This window comes from Nycticebus coucang, chromosome 22, assembly GCF_027406575.1.
Source record: "Nycticebus coucang isolate mNycCou1 chromosome 22, mNycCou1.pri, whole genome shotgun sequence".
NCBI classification, from domain to species: Eukaryota; Metazoa; Chordata; class Mammalia; order Primates; family Lorisidae; genus Nycticebus; species Nycticebus coucang.
This window is the reverse complement of record NC_069801.1, coordinates 49508024-49521615: the sequence shown is the minus strand read 5'-3', so window position 1 is coordinate 49521615 and position 13592 is coordinate 49508024. Positions and strand designations below refer to the sequence as shown.

Sequence of the window (13592 nt, the reverse complement as noted above, 5' to 3'; positions counted from 1 at the left end):
TGGGATCATAGGCATTCGCCACAATGCCCGGTTATTTTTTAGAAATGGGGTCTCACCCTTGCTCAGGCTGGTCTCGAACCTATGAGCTCAGGCAATCCACCCACCTTGGCCTTCCAGAGTGCTAGGATTATAGCCGTGAGCCACTGTGCCTGGCCAGTTGTGCCTTTTCTTTTTTTTTTGTAGAGACAGAGTCTCACTGTACCGCCCTCCGGTAGAGTGCTGTGGTGTCACACGGCTCACAGCAACCTCTAACTCTTGGGCTTACACGATTCTCTTGCCTCAGCCTCCTGAGCAGCTGGGACCACAGGCACCCGACACAACACCCGGCTATGTTTTTGTTGCAGTTTGGCTGGGGCTGGGTTTGAACCCGCCACCCTTGGCATATTGGGCCAGCGCCCTACTCACTGAGCCACAGGCGCCGCCCTAGTTGTGCCTTTTAATAAGAACACCACTTTATCTTTTTAAAATTCTTTTTCTTTTTTTTTTTTTTGAGACAGAGTCTCACTTGCCCTCGGTAGGGTGCTGTGGTGTTACAACTCACAGCAACCTCAAACTCTTGGGCTTACGCGATTCTCTTGCCTCAGCCTCCCAAGTAGCTGGGACTACAGGCGCCCGCCACAATGCCCAGCTATTTTTTGATGCAGTTGCCATTGTTTAGCTGGCCGGGGCCGGGTTCACACCCACCACCCTCGGTGTATGTGGCAGGCGCTGTAACCACTGTGCTAAGGGTGCTGAGCCTCTTTTTAAAATTTAAATTTATTAATTTTGTATTTACTATAAAAGAATCGCTTAAGTACACTGTCTTAGGTCTGGGGGTGGAATCAATATGTAAACCCTGGAGCCACCTGGGACTTTAACATAACATTGCCGTCAATGTCCCTGGATGGTTTGTCTCAAATTGCGTAATCAATAGTACATTTGCTTTTTCTATTATCTCCCCAGTTTATCACCAGGGGGCGAGCTTGTCACTTTTCTGCAATAACAGGACCATTTATATCTGTCATCACCTACTGTTTTCACAAGGAAGGCTTGCTCTGTGCATGAAGGTGGTTGAGCGCAGCTGGCCAACTTCTCAAGTTGATGGAGGAGAGGGCCTTTCCCAAGAGTAGAGCAGAAGTCTTAAAAGACATCAAATTCATTTTTAAAATGTAAAGTAGCTTTTAGTGTGCTCAAAATAAACTGTAGGGGGGGCGCCTGTGGCTCAAAGGAGTAGGGCGCAGGCCCCATATGCAGGAGGTGGCAGGTTCAAACCCAGCCCCGGCCAAAAACCGCAAAAAAAATAAGAAAACTCTGCACATAGTAGAAAAAATAAACTCTGTAGGCCAATAAGCATATGAAAAGATGTTCAACATCAGTAATCCTTAGGAGAATGCAAGTAAAACAAACCACAATGCCACAACGATCTTAAAACTTAATAGTAGGGCGGCGCCTGTGGCTCAGTCGGTAGGGCGCTGGCCCCATATGCCAAGGGTGGCGGGTTCAAACCCGGCCCCGGCTGAACTGCAACCAAAAAATAGCTGGGCGTTGTGGTGGGCGCCTGTAGTCCCAGCTACTCGGGAGGCTGAGGCAAGAGAATCGCTTAAGCCCAGGAGTTGGAGGTTGCTGTGAGCTGTGTGAGGCCACAGCACTCTACCGAGGGCCATAAAATGAGACTCTGTCTCTACAAAAAAAAAAAAAAAAAAAAAAACTTAATAGTAAAAAAAAAGCCTGATTTTTAAAATGGGCCAAAGACCCTCACAGATAGCTCACCACAGAAGATCTGCAACTGAGTATGTGAGAAGACTCGGTATGACGTTTCGTCTGGGATATGCACGTAGAATAAGAGCACTGTGCAAATACTGTATTAGAATGGCCAGTACCCAGAACACTGACCGCATGAAATGCTGGGAGAGTTGTGGAGCAACAGCAATTACCATTCATTGCTGATGGGAATACAAGATGTGTACAGCTACTTTTTGTTGCTGTCTGTGACAGTCTCACTTTCATCCTCAGAGTGCTGTGGCCTCATAGCTCAAGTGATCCTCTTGCCTCATCCTCCCTAAAGGTGTGCACCATTACAGAAACACTAAAAAAACTAGCTGGGCATGGTGTTAGGCACCTGTAGTCCCAGCTACTGGGGAGGCTGAGGCAGGAAGAGCACCTGAACCCAGGAGTTTGAGGTTGCTGTGAACTAGGCTGATGCCACAGTACTTTAGCCTGGGGCAACAAGGCAGAGACTCCATGTCAAAAAAGAAAAAAAGACTCGGCACCTGTAGCTCAGTGGCTAGGGCACCAGCCACATACACTGTAGCTGGTGCACACATACACCAGCCCAGGCCTGCCAAATAACAACCAGCTATTGTTGTTGTTGTAGTTGTCGTTGTTTGGCAGGCCCGGGCTGGGTTCAAACCTGCCAGCTGCGGTGTGTGTGGCTGGTGTCCTAGCCGTTGAGCTACAGGTGACGAGCCGAGTTTCAAATTTGTAAAATGAAAAAGTTCTGGAGATTAGTTGCATAGCAATATACTAACATTACTGAACTATAATTTTAAAAGTGGTTAAGATGGTAAATTTTACATGTATTCCATCACAATTTTTTAAAAACCTAAACATTTACGATTTTATTATATTTATTTATTTTTTTGATACAGAGTCTCACTTTGTTGCCCTTGGTAGAGTGCAGTGGCCTCATAGCTCACAGCAACCTCAAACTCTTGGGCTCAAGCGATTCTCTTGACTCAGCCTTCTAAGCAGCTGGGACTACAGGTGCCTACTACAATGCTTGGCTATTTTTGGAGACACGGGTCTCGAACCCGTGAGCTCAGGCAATCCACCCGCCTCGGCCTCCCAAGTGCTAGGATTACAGGCCACTGTGCCGGCCAACTTTTAGTATTTTAAAAAATACAGGCCTGGGCGGCACCTGTGGCTCAGTCAGCAGGGCGCCAGCCCCATATACCGAGGGTGGTGGGTCAAACCCAGCCCCGGCCAAACTGCAACAAAAAAATAGCTGGGCGTTGTGGCGGGCACCTGTAGTCCCAGCTACTCAGGAGGCTGAGGCAGGAGAATCGCCTACGCCCAGGAGTTGGAGGTTACTGTGAGCTGTGTGACGCCACGGCACTCTAGCGAGGGCAATAAAGTGAAACTCTGTCTCTACAAAAAAAAAAAAAAATACAGGCCTGGGCATTGTGGCGGGCCCCTATTGTCCCAGCCTACTTCAGAGGCTGAGGCAAGAGAATTGCTTAAGCCCAAAAGTTTGAGGTTGCTGTGAACTGTGACGCCATGACACTCTACCGAGGGCAACATAGTGAGACTCTGCCTCAAAAAAAAAAAAAAAAATACAGGCCAGGAGTGGTGGCTCATGTCTGTAATCCTAGGACTTTGGGAGACCAAGGCAGGAGGATCACTTGAGGCCAGGAGTTCACGATCAGCCTGAACATGAGTAAAACCCCCATCTCTACGAAAAATAGAAAAATTAGGCTGGGCTCAGTGGCTCACGTCTGTAATCCTAGTACTTTGGAAGGACGAGGCGGGTGGATTGCCTGAGCTCAGGAGTTCAAGACCAGCCTGAGCCAGAGCAAGACCTTGTCTCTGAAAAAAAAAAAATAGCTGGACGTTGTGGTAGGCACCCGTAGTTCCAAATACTTGGGAGACTGAGGCAACAAAATCACTTAAGCCTAAGAATTTGAGGTTGCTGTGAGCTGTGACAGCATAGAACTCTACTGAAGGCGACAAAGTGAGACTCTGTCTCAAAAAAAGTAGAAAAATTAGCCAGGCATGGTGGTTTGCACCAATATTCCCACCTACTGGGGAGGCTGAGGCGGGAGAATTGCTGGAGCCCAGGAATTTGAGGTTAGAGTGAGCTGTGATGACACCATTGCACTCTAGCCTAGGTGACAGAGTAAGATCTTGTCACAAAAAAACAAAAAAAACCCAAGGTTTGAAGTTTGGGGTTATAAAATTAATATGTTCTTATAAAATGTAATTTGGAACATAGACAAAACCATTATCCCTCACTACCCTTCACCACCTACTGTCATTCTTTGGCATAATAGTGTTGGTGTTGCTTAGTCATTTTTTAAGACTCTTACTTTTTCAATTAAATAATGGGTTTTGTGATTTTGAAAAATTAGGCTTACTTGATTTTTAGGTGGCAGATGTGGTGGATTATTTATTTATTTATTTATTTTTTGTAGAGACAGTCTCACTTTATGGCCCTCGGTAGAGTGCCATGGCCTCACACAGCTCACAGCAACCTCCAACTCCTGGGCTTAAGGAGAGTGTAATGACACTGCTTGCTGTGAGCAGAGTCCAAAAACCCATCTTCAAACATTGCCTCAAAGGCTGCACCAAAGTCAGAACTCATGCATACTGGCTCTTAACAACCTATTGCCTCCCCCAGCAGCCTGGGTACAAATGGCTTTGGACCCTTCTGAACAGTAAATTATTCTTTGCATTTTTTTATTTATGTATTTTTTAGAGACAGAGTCTCACTTTGTCCCCCTCGGTAGAGTGCTGGGACATCACAGCTCAAAGCAACCTCCAACTCCTGGGCTTAGGTGATTCTCTTGCCTCAGCCTCCCAAGTAGCCGGGACTACAGGTGTCCGCCACAACGCCCGGCTATTTTTTGGTTGCGGTTTGGCCGGGGCCGGGTTTGAACCCGCCACCCTCGGTATATGGGGCCCACACCTTACCCACTGAGCCACAGGTGCCGCCCAGGTGGATTATTTTTTTATGGACCACTTCCTGCCTGGGGCCTCTGGTATTTGCCTTCCTGAGTCATATTTGAATGGGGCTGGGAACAATGGAGTGGGCATTAACAATGTTAGAATGTTATATGTCATGAAAGTTATTAAAATGCAAAGAGGGAGGCGCCTGTGGCTCAGTGAGTAGGGCGCCAGCCCCATATACCAAGGGTGGCAGGTTCAAACCCAGCCCCAGCCAAGCTGCAACAATAACAACAACAACAACAAAAATAGCCGGGCATTGTGGCAGGCGCCTGTAGTCCCAGCTACTCAGGTGGCTGAGGCAAGAGAATCACCTAAGCCCAGGTGTTGGAGGTTGCTTTGAGCTGTGATGTCCCAGCACTCTACCGAGGGGGACAAAGTGAGACTCTGTCTCTAAAAAATACATAAATAAAAAAATGCAAAGAATAATTTACTGTTCAGAAGGGTCCAAAGCCATTTGTACCCAGGCTGCTGTGGGAGGCAATAGGTTGTTAAGAGCCAGTATGCGTGAGTTCTGACTTTGGTGCAGCCTTTGAGGCAATGTTTGAAGATGGGTTTTTGGACTCTGCTCACAGCAAGCAGTGTCATTACTCTCTTCTAGCCTGCAGGCATTTGAATCATCATTAACAACTATTTCCTATACCCCAGGCTTGTGCTGTACTGCAGGAAATTCAGAGATGGTCTGATGATCTAAAGGAGAAGGTTTGTAATTGACTAGAGGTTTGTGTTCTCGCTGAAATCTGACAGTACAGCCCTCAGTACTGTGAGAAAGAGAAGCTAGAGTCCCAGAGAGGGAGGGGAAGGCCTAAGAGAATTTGGCTTTTTTTTTTTTGAGACAAAGTCACACAATGTCACCCTGGGTAGAGTGCAATGATGTCACAGCTCACAGCAACCTCAAACTCTTGGGCTCAAGAGATTCTCTTGCCTCAGCCTCCCAAGTAGCTGGGACTACAGGTGCCCACCACAATGCCAGGCTATTTTTTTTTTTTTTTGTAGAGACAGAGTCTCACTGTACCACCCTCTGGTAGAGTGCCGTGGCGTCACACGGCTCACAGCAACCTCTAACTCTTGGGCTTACGGGATTCTCTTGCCTCAGCCTCCCAAGCAGCTGGGACTACAGGCGTATTTTTTTTTTTTTTAAGAGACGGGGGTCTGGCTTTCCGGGCCGCTCAGGGAGGGCCCATATGGCATTGTTCTGGATTCCCACCGTAACTTAAAGGGAAATTTTCACAATGTCCGGAGCCCTTGATGTCCTGCAAATGAAGGGAGAGGATGTCCTCAAATTCCTTGCAGCAGAAACCCACTTAGGTGGCACCAACCTTGACTTCCAAATGGAACAGTACATCTACAAAAGGAAAAGTGATGGTGTCTACATCATAAATCTGAAGAGGACCTGGGAAAAACTTCTGTTGGCAGCTAGGGCCATGGTTGCCATTGAAAACCCTGCCTCCAGGACACTGGCCAGTGAGCTGTGCTGAAGTTTGCTGCTGCCACTGGAGCCACTCCTATTGCTGGCCGCTTCACTCCTGGAACCTTCACTAACCAGATCCTGGCAGCCTTCCGGGAGCCTCGTCTTCTAGTGGATACTGTCCCCAGGGCTGACCACCAACCTCTCACAGAGGCATCTTATGTTAACCTGTCTACCATTGCTCTGTGTAACACAGATTCTCCTCTGCATACGTGGACATCGCCATCCCTTGCAACAAGGGAGCTCACTCGGTAGGTCTGACATGGTGGGTGCTGGCCCAGGAAGTTCTCCGCATGCGTGGCACCATCTCCCGTGAACATCCGTGGGAGGTCATGCCAGATCTCTACTTCTATAGAGATCCTGAAGAGATTGAAAAGGAAGAGCAGGCTGCTGCTGCTGAGAAAGCTGTGACCAAGGAGGAATTTCAGGGTGAATGGACTGCTCCAGCTCCTGAGTTTACTGCCACGCCACCAGAGGTTGCAGACTGGTCAGAAGGCTGCAGGTGCCCTCTGTGCCTACCCAGCAGGTCCCCACTGAAGACGGGAGTGCCCAGCCTGCCACAGAGACTGGTCTGCAGCTCCCACTGCTCAGGCCACTGAAAGGGTAGGAACAACCACGGAGTGGTCTTAAGCTGTTCTTCCACAAGCTCTTAAACAAGATGGAAATAAAGGAGGAAAATAAACATCAGTTTAAAAAAAAAAAAAAACAGAGACAGGGTTCTGGCTCTGGCTCAGGCTGGTCTCAAACCTGTGAACTCAGGCCATCCATCCGCCTCAGCCTCCCAGAGTGTTAGGATTACAGTCATGAGCCACAGTGCCCTGCCAGGGGATTTGGCTTTTATCTTGTGGGTAAAGCAGAACCTCTAAAGGGTTTTGAGCAGGAAAATGAAATGATCACATTTGGAAATTAGATCACCTCAAATGCAGACAATGAATTGGAAAGGGAAGGACTATAGTCAGGGAGACCAGTTAGGAGAGGATGGCAGATGTCAAGGTGAGACATGGTGGGACCTAAGCTAAGGCCTAGTGGGGAAGGAGAGGGGTAGCAGTGGGCTGTGGAGGCAGGTGAATAAGCAAAATCTGGCCTTGAATGCGGGGAAGGGGGAAGTAGAGGCAAGCATCAGGTAAAGAAAAAACAAAAAACAGGTCTTAGTTTGGGCAGCTATGTGGACAGTGGGAGCTATTCATATTGATTCTGAGCTTATGGGATGGGGTAGGGAAAAGAAACTTTTTGAGCTACTTGGTGGATTTTTTTAAACTTAGAAATGAATTCCATTTTTTATTTGTTTTATGTTTCATGCAGTTGCTTGAAAACTTTTGGGAAGGGCAAGATGGCAGAGGGGGAAATGCCTAGACTTTGGATCCTACAGATGGGGACAATTCTGGATTAGTCCAAGGCAGACTCAGCGTGTGTGTTTAGGGCACCTAACAAAGAATGAGAAAAATATAAATTCAGCTTCTTAAAAGTAATCAATTTTTTGGAAAGAAGTATGGAGAATCTTCAAAGGTCTAAAATTAGAGCTCCTATTTGATCCTGCAATCTTATTACTAGGCATCTACCCAGAAGAAAAAAAATCATTTTATCCTAAGGACATTTGCACTAGACTGTTTACTGCAGCTCAGTTTACAATTGGCCAGGATGTGGCACCAACCTAAATAGATTTACAAGCTGTGACATATGCATACCCTGGAATACTATTCAGCCATAAAACAGATGGAGACTTTACATCTTTTGTATTAACCTGGATGGAGTTGTAACACATTCTTCTTAGTAAAGTATCACAAAATGGAAAAGCAAGTATCCAATGTACTCAGTCCTAATGTGAAGCCAGTAGAACTCTATTCAATTCAAGCAGTGGGGAGGAAGAATGAGGGCACACCCCTTGGGTGTGGGAGGAACTCTAACATAAGCAAATATTGTAAGCTAGTTGTTTGTACCCTCACATTGACCTGAAATAAAGTAATCACTTTGGGGAGAAAATTGAAACTTTTTGGCTTCCTAACATTTTGTCTTGCAGTTGAGATCTCTTTTTTTATGAATTCTACATTAGAGATTTCGGGATTAGGGAATCAGACTATTTCCAGATCTTAGTTCTAAAGGTCTTCAGCTGGGTTCCAATTTGGGGTTTTCTTTTCTTTTTCCTTTTTTTTTTTTGAGACATAGTCTCAATCTGTCACCTGGGCTCCTGTGCCATGGCCTCAGCCCAGCTCACTGCAACCTCAAACTCCTGGGCTCAAGTGATCCTCCTGCCTCAGCCTCCTGAGTTAGCTGTGGGTTTTGCTTTTTATTGGATGTGGGAGGTTGACCAAGTTACTCTACTTTCTGTGTTTGGGTTTTGTCACCTCTCAGATGGGAGTAACAAAGCCATCTAATAGGGTTGTAAGGATGATTAAATAGTAGCTCTTATCATAGAATGATAAGTGCTTCTTTGAAAAGATTTTTATAGAACTAGATTTTATAATTAGATAATAGCTTTCTTTCCAAGTGGCATTGTTAGCCTGTGAGGGGAGTCTAGCTTTTAAATCAGGCTGCTTTTGCTGCTTTTCTGTTAATATCTAGGGAACTGAGGATGGGACTCTGGAGGGGTATCAATGGCACTAAACAGCCACAGGAAGCAGGCCTGAGGCAGGGGAGGTGGGGGCTGCCTCTACCTTCTCCCTTCTCTTCTGAGTGCCTGGGAGTCATTGAGAAGACTTGCACCTGCTAGGGGCCCCGAGTGGAAACTATTCCTAGCCATTCGTCCCAGGCTTGAGGAATGGTGATTGCATTACAGTTTATAAATCAGGACTCCCCACTGTCGAAAGGGGAAAGGCCGGGCGGCGCCTGTGGCTCAGCGGGTAGGGCGCCGGTCCCATATGCCGGAGGTGGCGGGTTCAAACCCAACCCCGGCCAAATTAAAAAAAAAAAAAAAAAAAGAAAGGGGAAAGGCCAACATTCTTTGCCTAACATATAAGACTCTTCACCCCCATGGTATGATCCTGCCTCCCTATTTAGCCCCATCTTGTTCCTAACTTGGGCTTCTGTGTCCAGGAGCTGCTTATAATCTCTGCACCACTGTCCACCTTCCCCCCACCCCAAATGCCTCACCCACTCCACACACAAATAGCCACTGTGTGTGATGATGGATGTGTTAATTAATTTGACTGTGGTAATCACTACACAATGCACATGAATATCAAATCATCATGGCGTACACCTTGAACCTATACGCTTTTTGGCAATTAAATATTTATAATGAAATAGTCACAACAAAAACACCCAAGCTGTTTCTTACTGCCAAGCTTTTGCTGATGCGGATTTTTCTCTCTGGTTTACCCTTCCACCTTCATCTTTTAAGACTCTGGAAGCTTTCCCTCATCCCCCAGGTTGCCATAGAGACTTTCTCTGCTCTCTCACGTCTGGAGTTTCCACCCATCACGACACTGATCCCACACCGTTATCTGTGTGTTTATGATCTTCACTGCTCACAAGACTGTGTCTGGGCTATGGAGATTTGGTCAGCTCCATTTCTATCTTTAGCGCCTGCATTGAGGCTGGGCACACAGCAGCCGTCAGTGGCTGCTTGCTAAAATGAACAGCACAGGAACGGCACCTTAGCAGTTTCATGACCACCTCAAGCCAAATCAGTTACAAGCTCCTCTTCATATCCAGCGACCTGAGTCTGCAAGACTTTACTGTTTATGAAACTTTTTAACAAGATAAGCTCCTGTCTAAGCCAGAGCTGGCGCGACTTCCGTACATGATAGATCGGTATTCTTCTCTGGTGTTCTGTTCTTTTTATAAAAAAGAAGTCTTTCTTAGTTCATGTAATAAACGTTCATTATTCCAAAAAAAAAAAAAAAAGAAGTCTTAAAATAATGAAGGAAAACGTCCCAGCACAGGGCCACCGTGGCATCCTAAAAACATACTCAATAACTTAATGCCGATAAACCAGCGTTGGGCAGTGCCCATGGCTCAGTGAGTGGGGCGCCGGCCCCATATACTGAGGGTGGCGGGTTCGAGCCTGGCCCTGGCCAAACTGAAACAACAACAACAACAACAACAACAAAACAGCCGGGCATTGTGGCGGGCACCTGTGGTCCCAGCTGCTCAGGAGGCTGAGGCAGGAGAATCACGTAGGCCCAAGACCTGGACGTTGCTGAGCTGTGACGCCTTAGCACTCTGCAGAGGGCGACAAAGTGAGACTCTTGTCTCTTAAAAAAAAACAAAAAAAAACCGCGTTGATATCCTTGTGGCTAAAGTCCAAGTGTGCCACATTCTTGGAATACTAAAAATATCTTTCTTGGAATACAAAGAATTAGTAGTCTTTATTCATGATCATAATTATTTGTTTTCATCTGTACCTTCCTAGTTAATTTATGAGGCTCTAAAGACAGGGATCAAGAACTCTATCCTCTTTGAAATCCTTCAAAGATTTTTGTTCTCTATTTCCTTGTTTATTTTTCATTTTTATTTGTTTGCTTTTTTGTTGTTGTTGTTGTTGAGACAAAGAGTCCCACCCTATCCCCTGAGCAGAGGGTGATGGTGTCATAGCTCACTGCAACCTCAGACTCGGGCTGTGGGCATCCGGCTGCCTCAGCCTCCAGAAGCTGCTGGGATTACAGGTGCTCACCACAGCACCCAGCTGGGTTTTTCCATTTTTTTAGGAGTTGGGGTCTCACTCAGGCAAGTCTCAAACTCCTGAGTTCAAGCAATTCTCCCTCCTCAGCCTCCCACAGTGCTGGGATTATAGGCATGAGCCACTGTGCCCTGCGATTTTTTGTTCTCTATAACAGTGAGTATACCCTACTTCTCAATCTCCTGGCGGGCCTGCTTAAAATAGAGATTCTGGGGTCAACCTAGACCTACTGAATGAAAATCTGGAATTTATTTATTTATTTGAGACAGAGTCTCACTATGTCACCCTCAGTAGAGTACTGTAGCATCACAGCTCACAGCAATCTCAAACTCTTGGGCTTAAGCAATTCTCTTACCTCAGTCTCCCCAGTAGCTGGGACTATAGGCGCCTGGCTACTTTTTTTCCTTTGTTTGTTTTTTGTTACATTTGTCATTGTTGTTTAGCTGGACTGGGCTGGTTTTAAACCCACCAGCGTGGCTGGTGCTATAACCACTGCGCTATAGGCACTGAGCCTATTTCTTTCTTTCTTTTTTTTTGAGACAGAGCCTCAAGTTATTGCCCTGGGTAGAGTGCTGTGGCATCACAGCTCACAGCAACCTCCAACTCCCGGGCTCAAGCGATTGTCCTGCCTCCACCTCCCAAGTAGCTGGGACTACAGGCGCCCACCACAACGCCTGGCCACTTTTTGATGGTTGCAGCTGTCATTGTTGTTTGGCGGGCCCGGGCTGGATTCGAACCCGCCAACTCAGGTGTATGTGGCTGGCGCTTTAGTCGCTTGAGCCACAGGCGCCAAGCCTATATTTTTATTTCTTGAGACAAAGTCTTACTTTGTCACCTTCCATGGAGTAGCATGGCCTCATAGCTCATGAGCAACCACTGTGGCACAGGCACCAAGCCTATTCATTTATTTCTTGAGACAAAGTCTCATTTTGTCACCTTCCATAGAGTGCTATGGCCTCCTACCTCACAGCAACCTCAAACTCTTGGGCTCAAGTGATCCTCTTGCCCCAGCCTCCAAGCAGCTGGGACTACAGAAGCCTGCCACAATGCCCAGTTAATTTTTTTCTACTTTTAGTAGAGATGGGATGTTGCTCTTATTCAGGCAGTTTGATCTCAAACTCCTGAGCTCAAGTGAACCACACACCTTGAAAATCTGTATTTTAAATAAGCAAAAACCTGGAAAATTCTTATGCATACTAAAGCGGGAGACACACTCAAGGGTTATGAAGCCCCCTCTCCTTAGCCTGGCACCACGGCCCCTCTGTGGTTGGGGCTCCAGTTCTTATTGAGCAGTTCCACCAAAATATCTGGCTTTCTCGCCTCTCCTGGCACAGTCTGGCCAACTCCTAATCATTCTTTACAACTAACTCATCTGTTATCTCCTCCAGGAAGCCTTCGTGGACCCCTAAGGTCTGTGGTGCTCTGACAGTCCCTGTGTTTCTCACTCTTTGGTTTTTTTTGTTTGTTTGTTTGTTTGGGGTTTTTTGAGACAGAATCTCACTTTGTCACCCTGGGTAGAGTGCTGTGGTGTCCTAGCTCACAGCAACTTCAAACTTCAGCTCAAGCGATCCTTTTGCCTCAGCTTCCCAAGTAGCTGGGACTACAGGTGCCTGCCACAATGCCCGGCTATTTTTTAGAGATGGGGGTCTCACTCTTGCTCAGGCTGGTCTTAAACTCCTGAGCTCAATCAATCTGCCCACCTCGGCCTCCCAGTGTGCTGGGATTACAGGCAAGAGCCACTGTTCCTGGCATCACTCTTGGGTCTTTCCACATGGTTTGGGGTAGTGTAAGCACCTCAATGTCATAGGTTGTGTCTGACTCATTTCTATTCCTGGCGCCTAGCTCAGGACCTAGTACACATAAGGTACATAATGAATCTTTATTGAAGGAAACTGAAGGAAAGGAAAACTCAGAGGGACAATCCCTATCTTCCAGCAGATCTATTGAACATTGGAAAAGTAGAGGTTTAGAGAAGGATCTGGACTTGAATCATTTCTCTGACACATACGAACGTTTTATGTTACCTCTCTGAGCCTCATTTCCTCATCTCTGAAGTAGGGATAGTGTGAGGTATAAGGGGTTAAATGAGATAAAACAAGTGAGGTGCCTTGCTCAACGCCTGGCACATTCTAATTGTGTAATAAATCACTGAAGGACTAGCTTCTGGGAGCAGAACTAGGCTCATTCTTTATAACTCCAGAGACCAGAACTAAGCCCAATGGATGGAAGCTGCTAGGAGACAGGTCTCAGTTCAGAGAGGTCTGAGTAGAAGTAAGAACTTTCTACTTGGCAGATGGGAAGCTTTGGGAGCAGATGAACTTCCTGTCCCAGGGATATGCAAGTCAAGGGTAGATGTTCACCTGCCAGGGTTGATGCATGAGGTTTGGTGGGGTGAGTGTGGAAAATCTTGAAGATGGGAGCCAGCTAAAGCATTTCCATTCAGTGCCCTCCATAATTCATTATTCATTCAACAAACACTGAAAGGCTCTGCTAGGCTGGGCCATAGGTTGGACCCTGGGACACAGAGCTGCACCTGACAGAGTCCTTGACATTCAGAAGCTCAGAGTGTAAATAGTGGTCATTTATTGAGTAACTACTATGTGCCAGATGCTCCAATTCTCTCGACATCCTAAAGAAGCCTTCATTTTCACTGTATTTCAAAGAAACTGAGACTTGCAGAAAGATCAGAAAGACCCACAGAGTGAATATTGCAGCTGAAATTAGGATTCAGTATTGAACTCAGTCTTGCCTCACTCCTAAATCCTCTTTTCACTACCCAAGGCTGCCTCCTATTCAGATGTTGGA

General features: G+C 46.5%; 1 protein-coding gene across 1 annotated transcript in view; it reads right to left on the bottom strand.

The window, feature by feature from the left end:
* GPX7 (glutathione peroxidase 7) overlaps positions 1 to 13592 on the bottom strand; it is a 263667-nt gene that overhangs the window by 167573 nt on the left and 82502 nt on the right. The window lies entirely within an intron of this gene.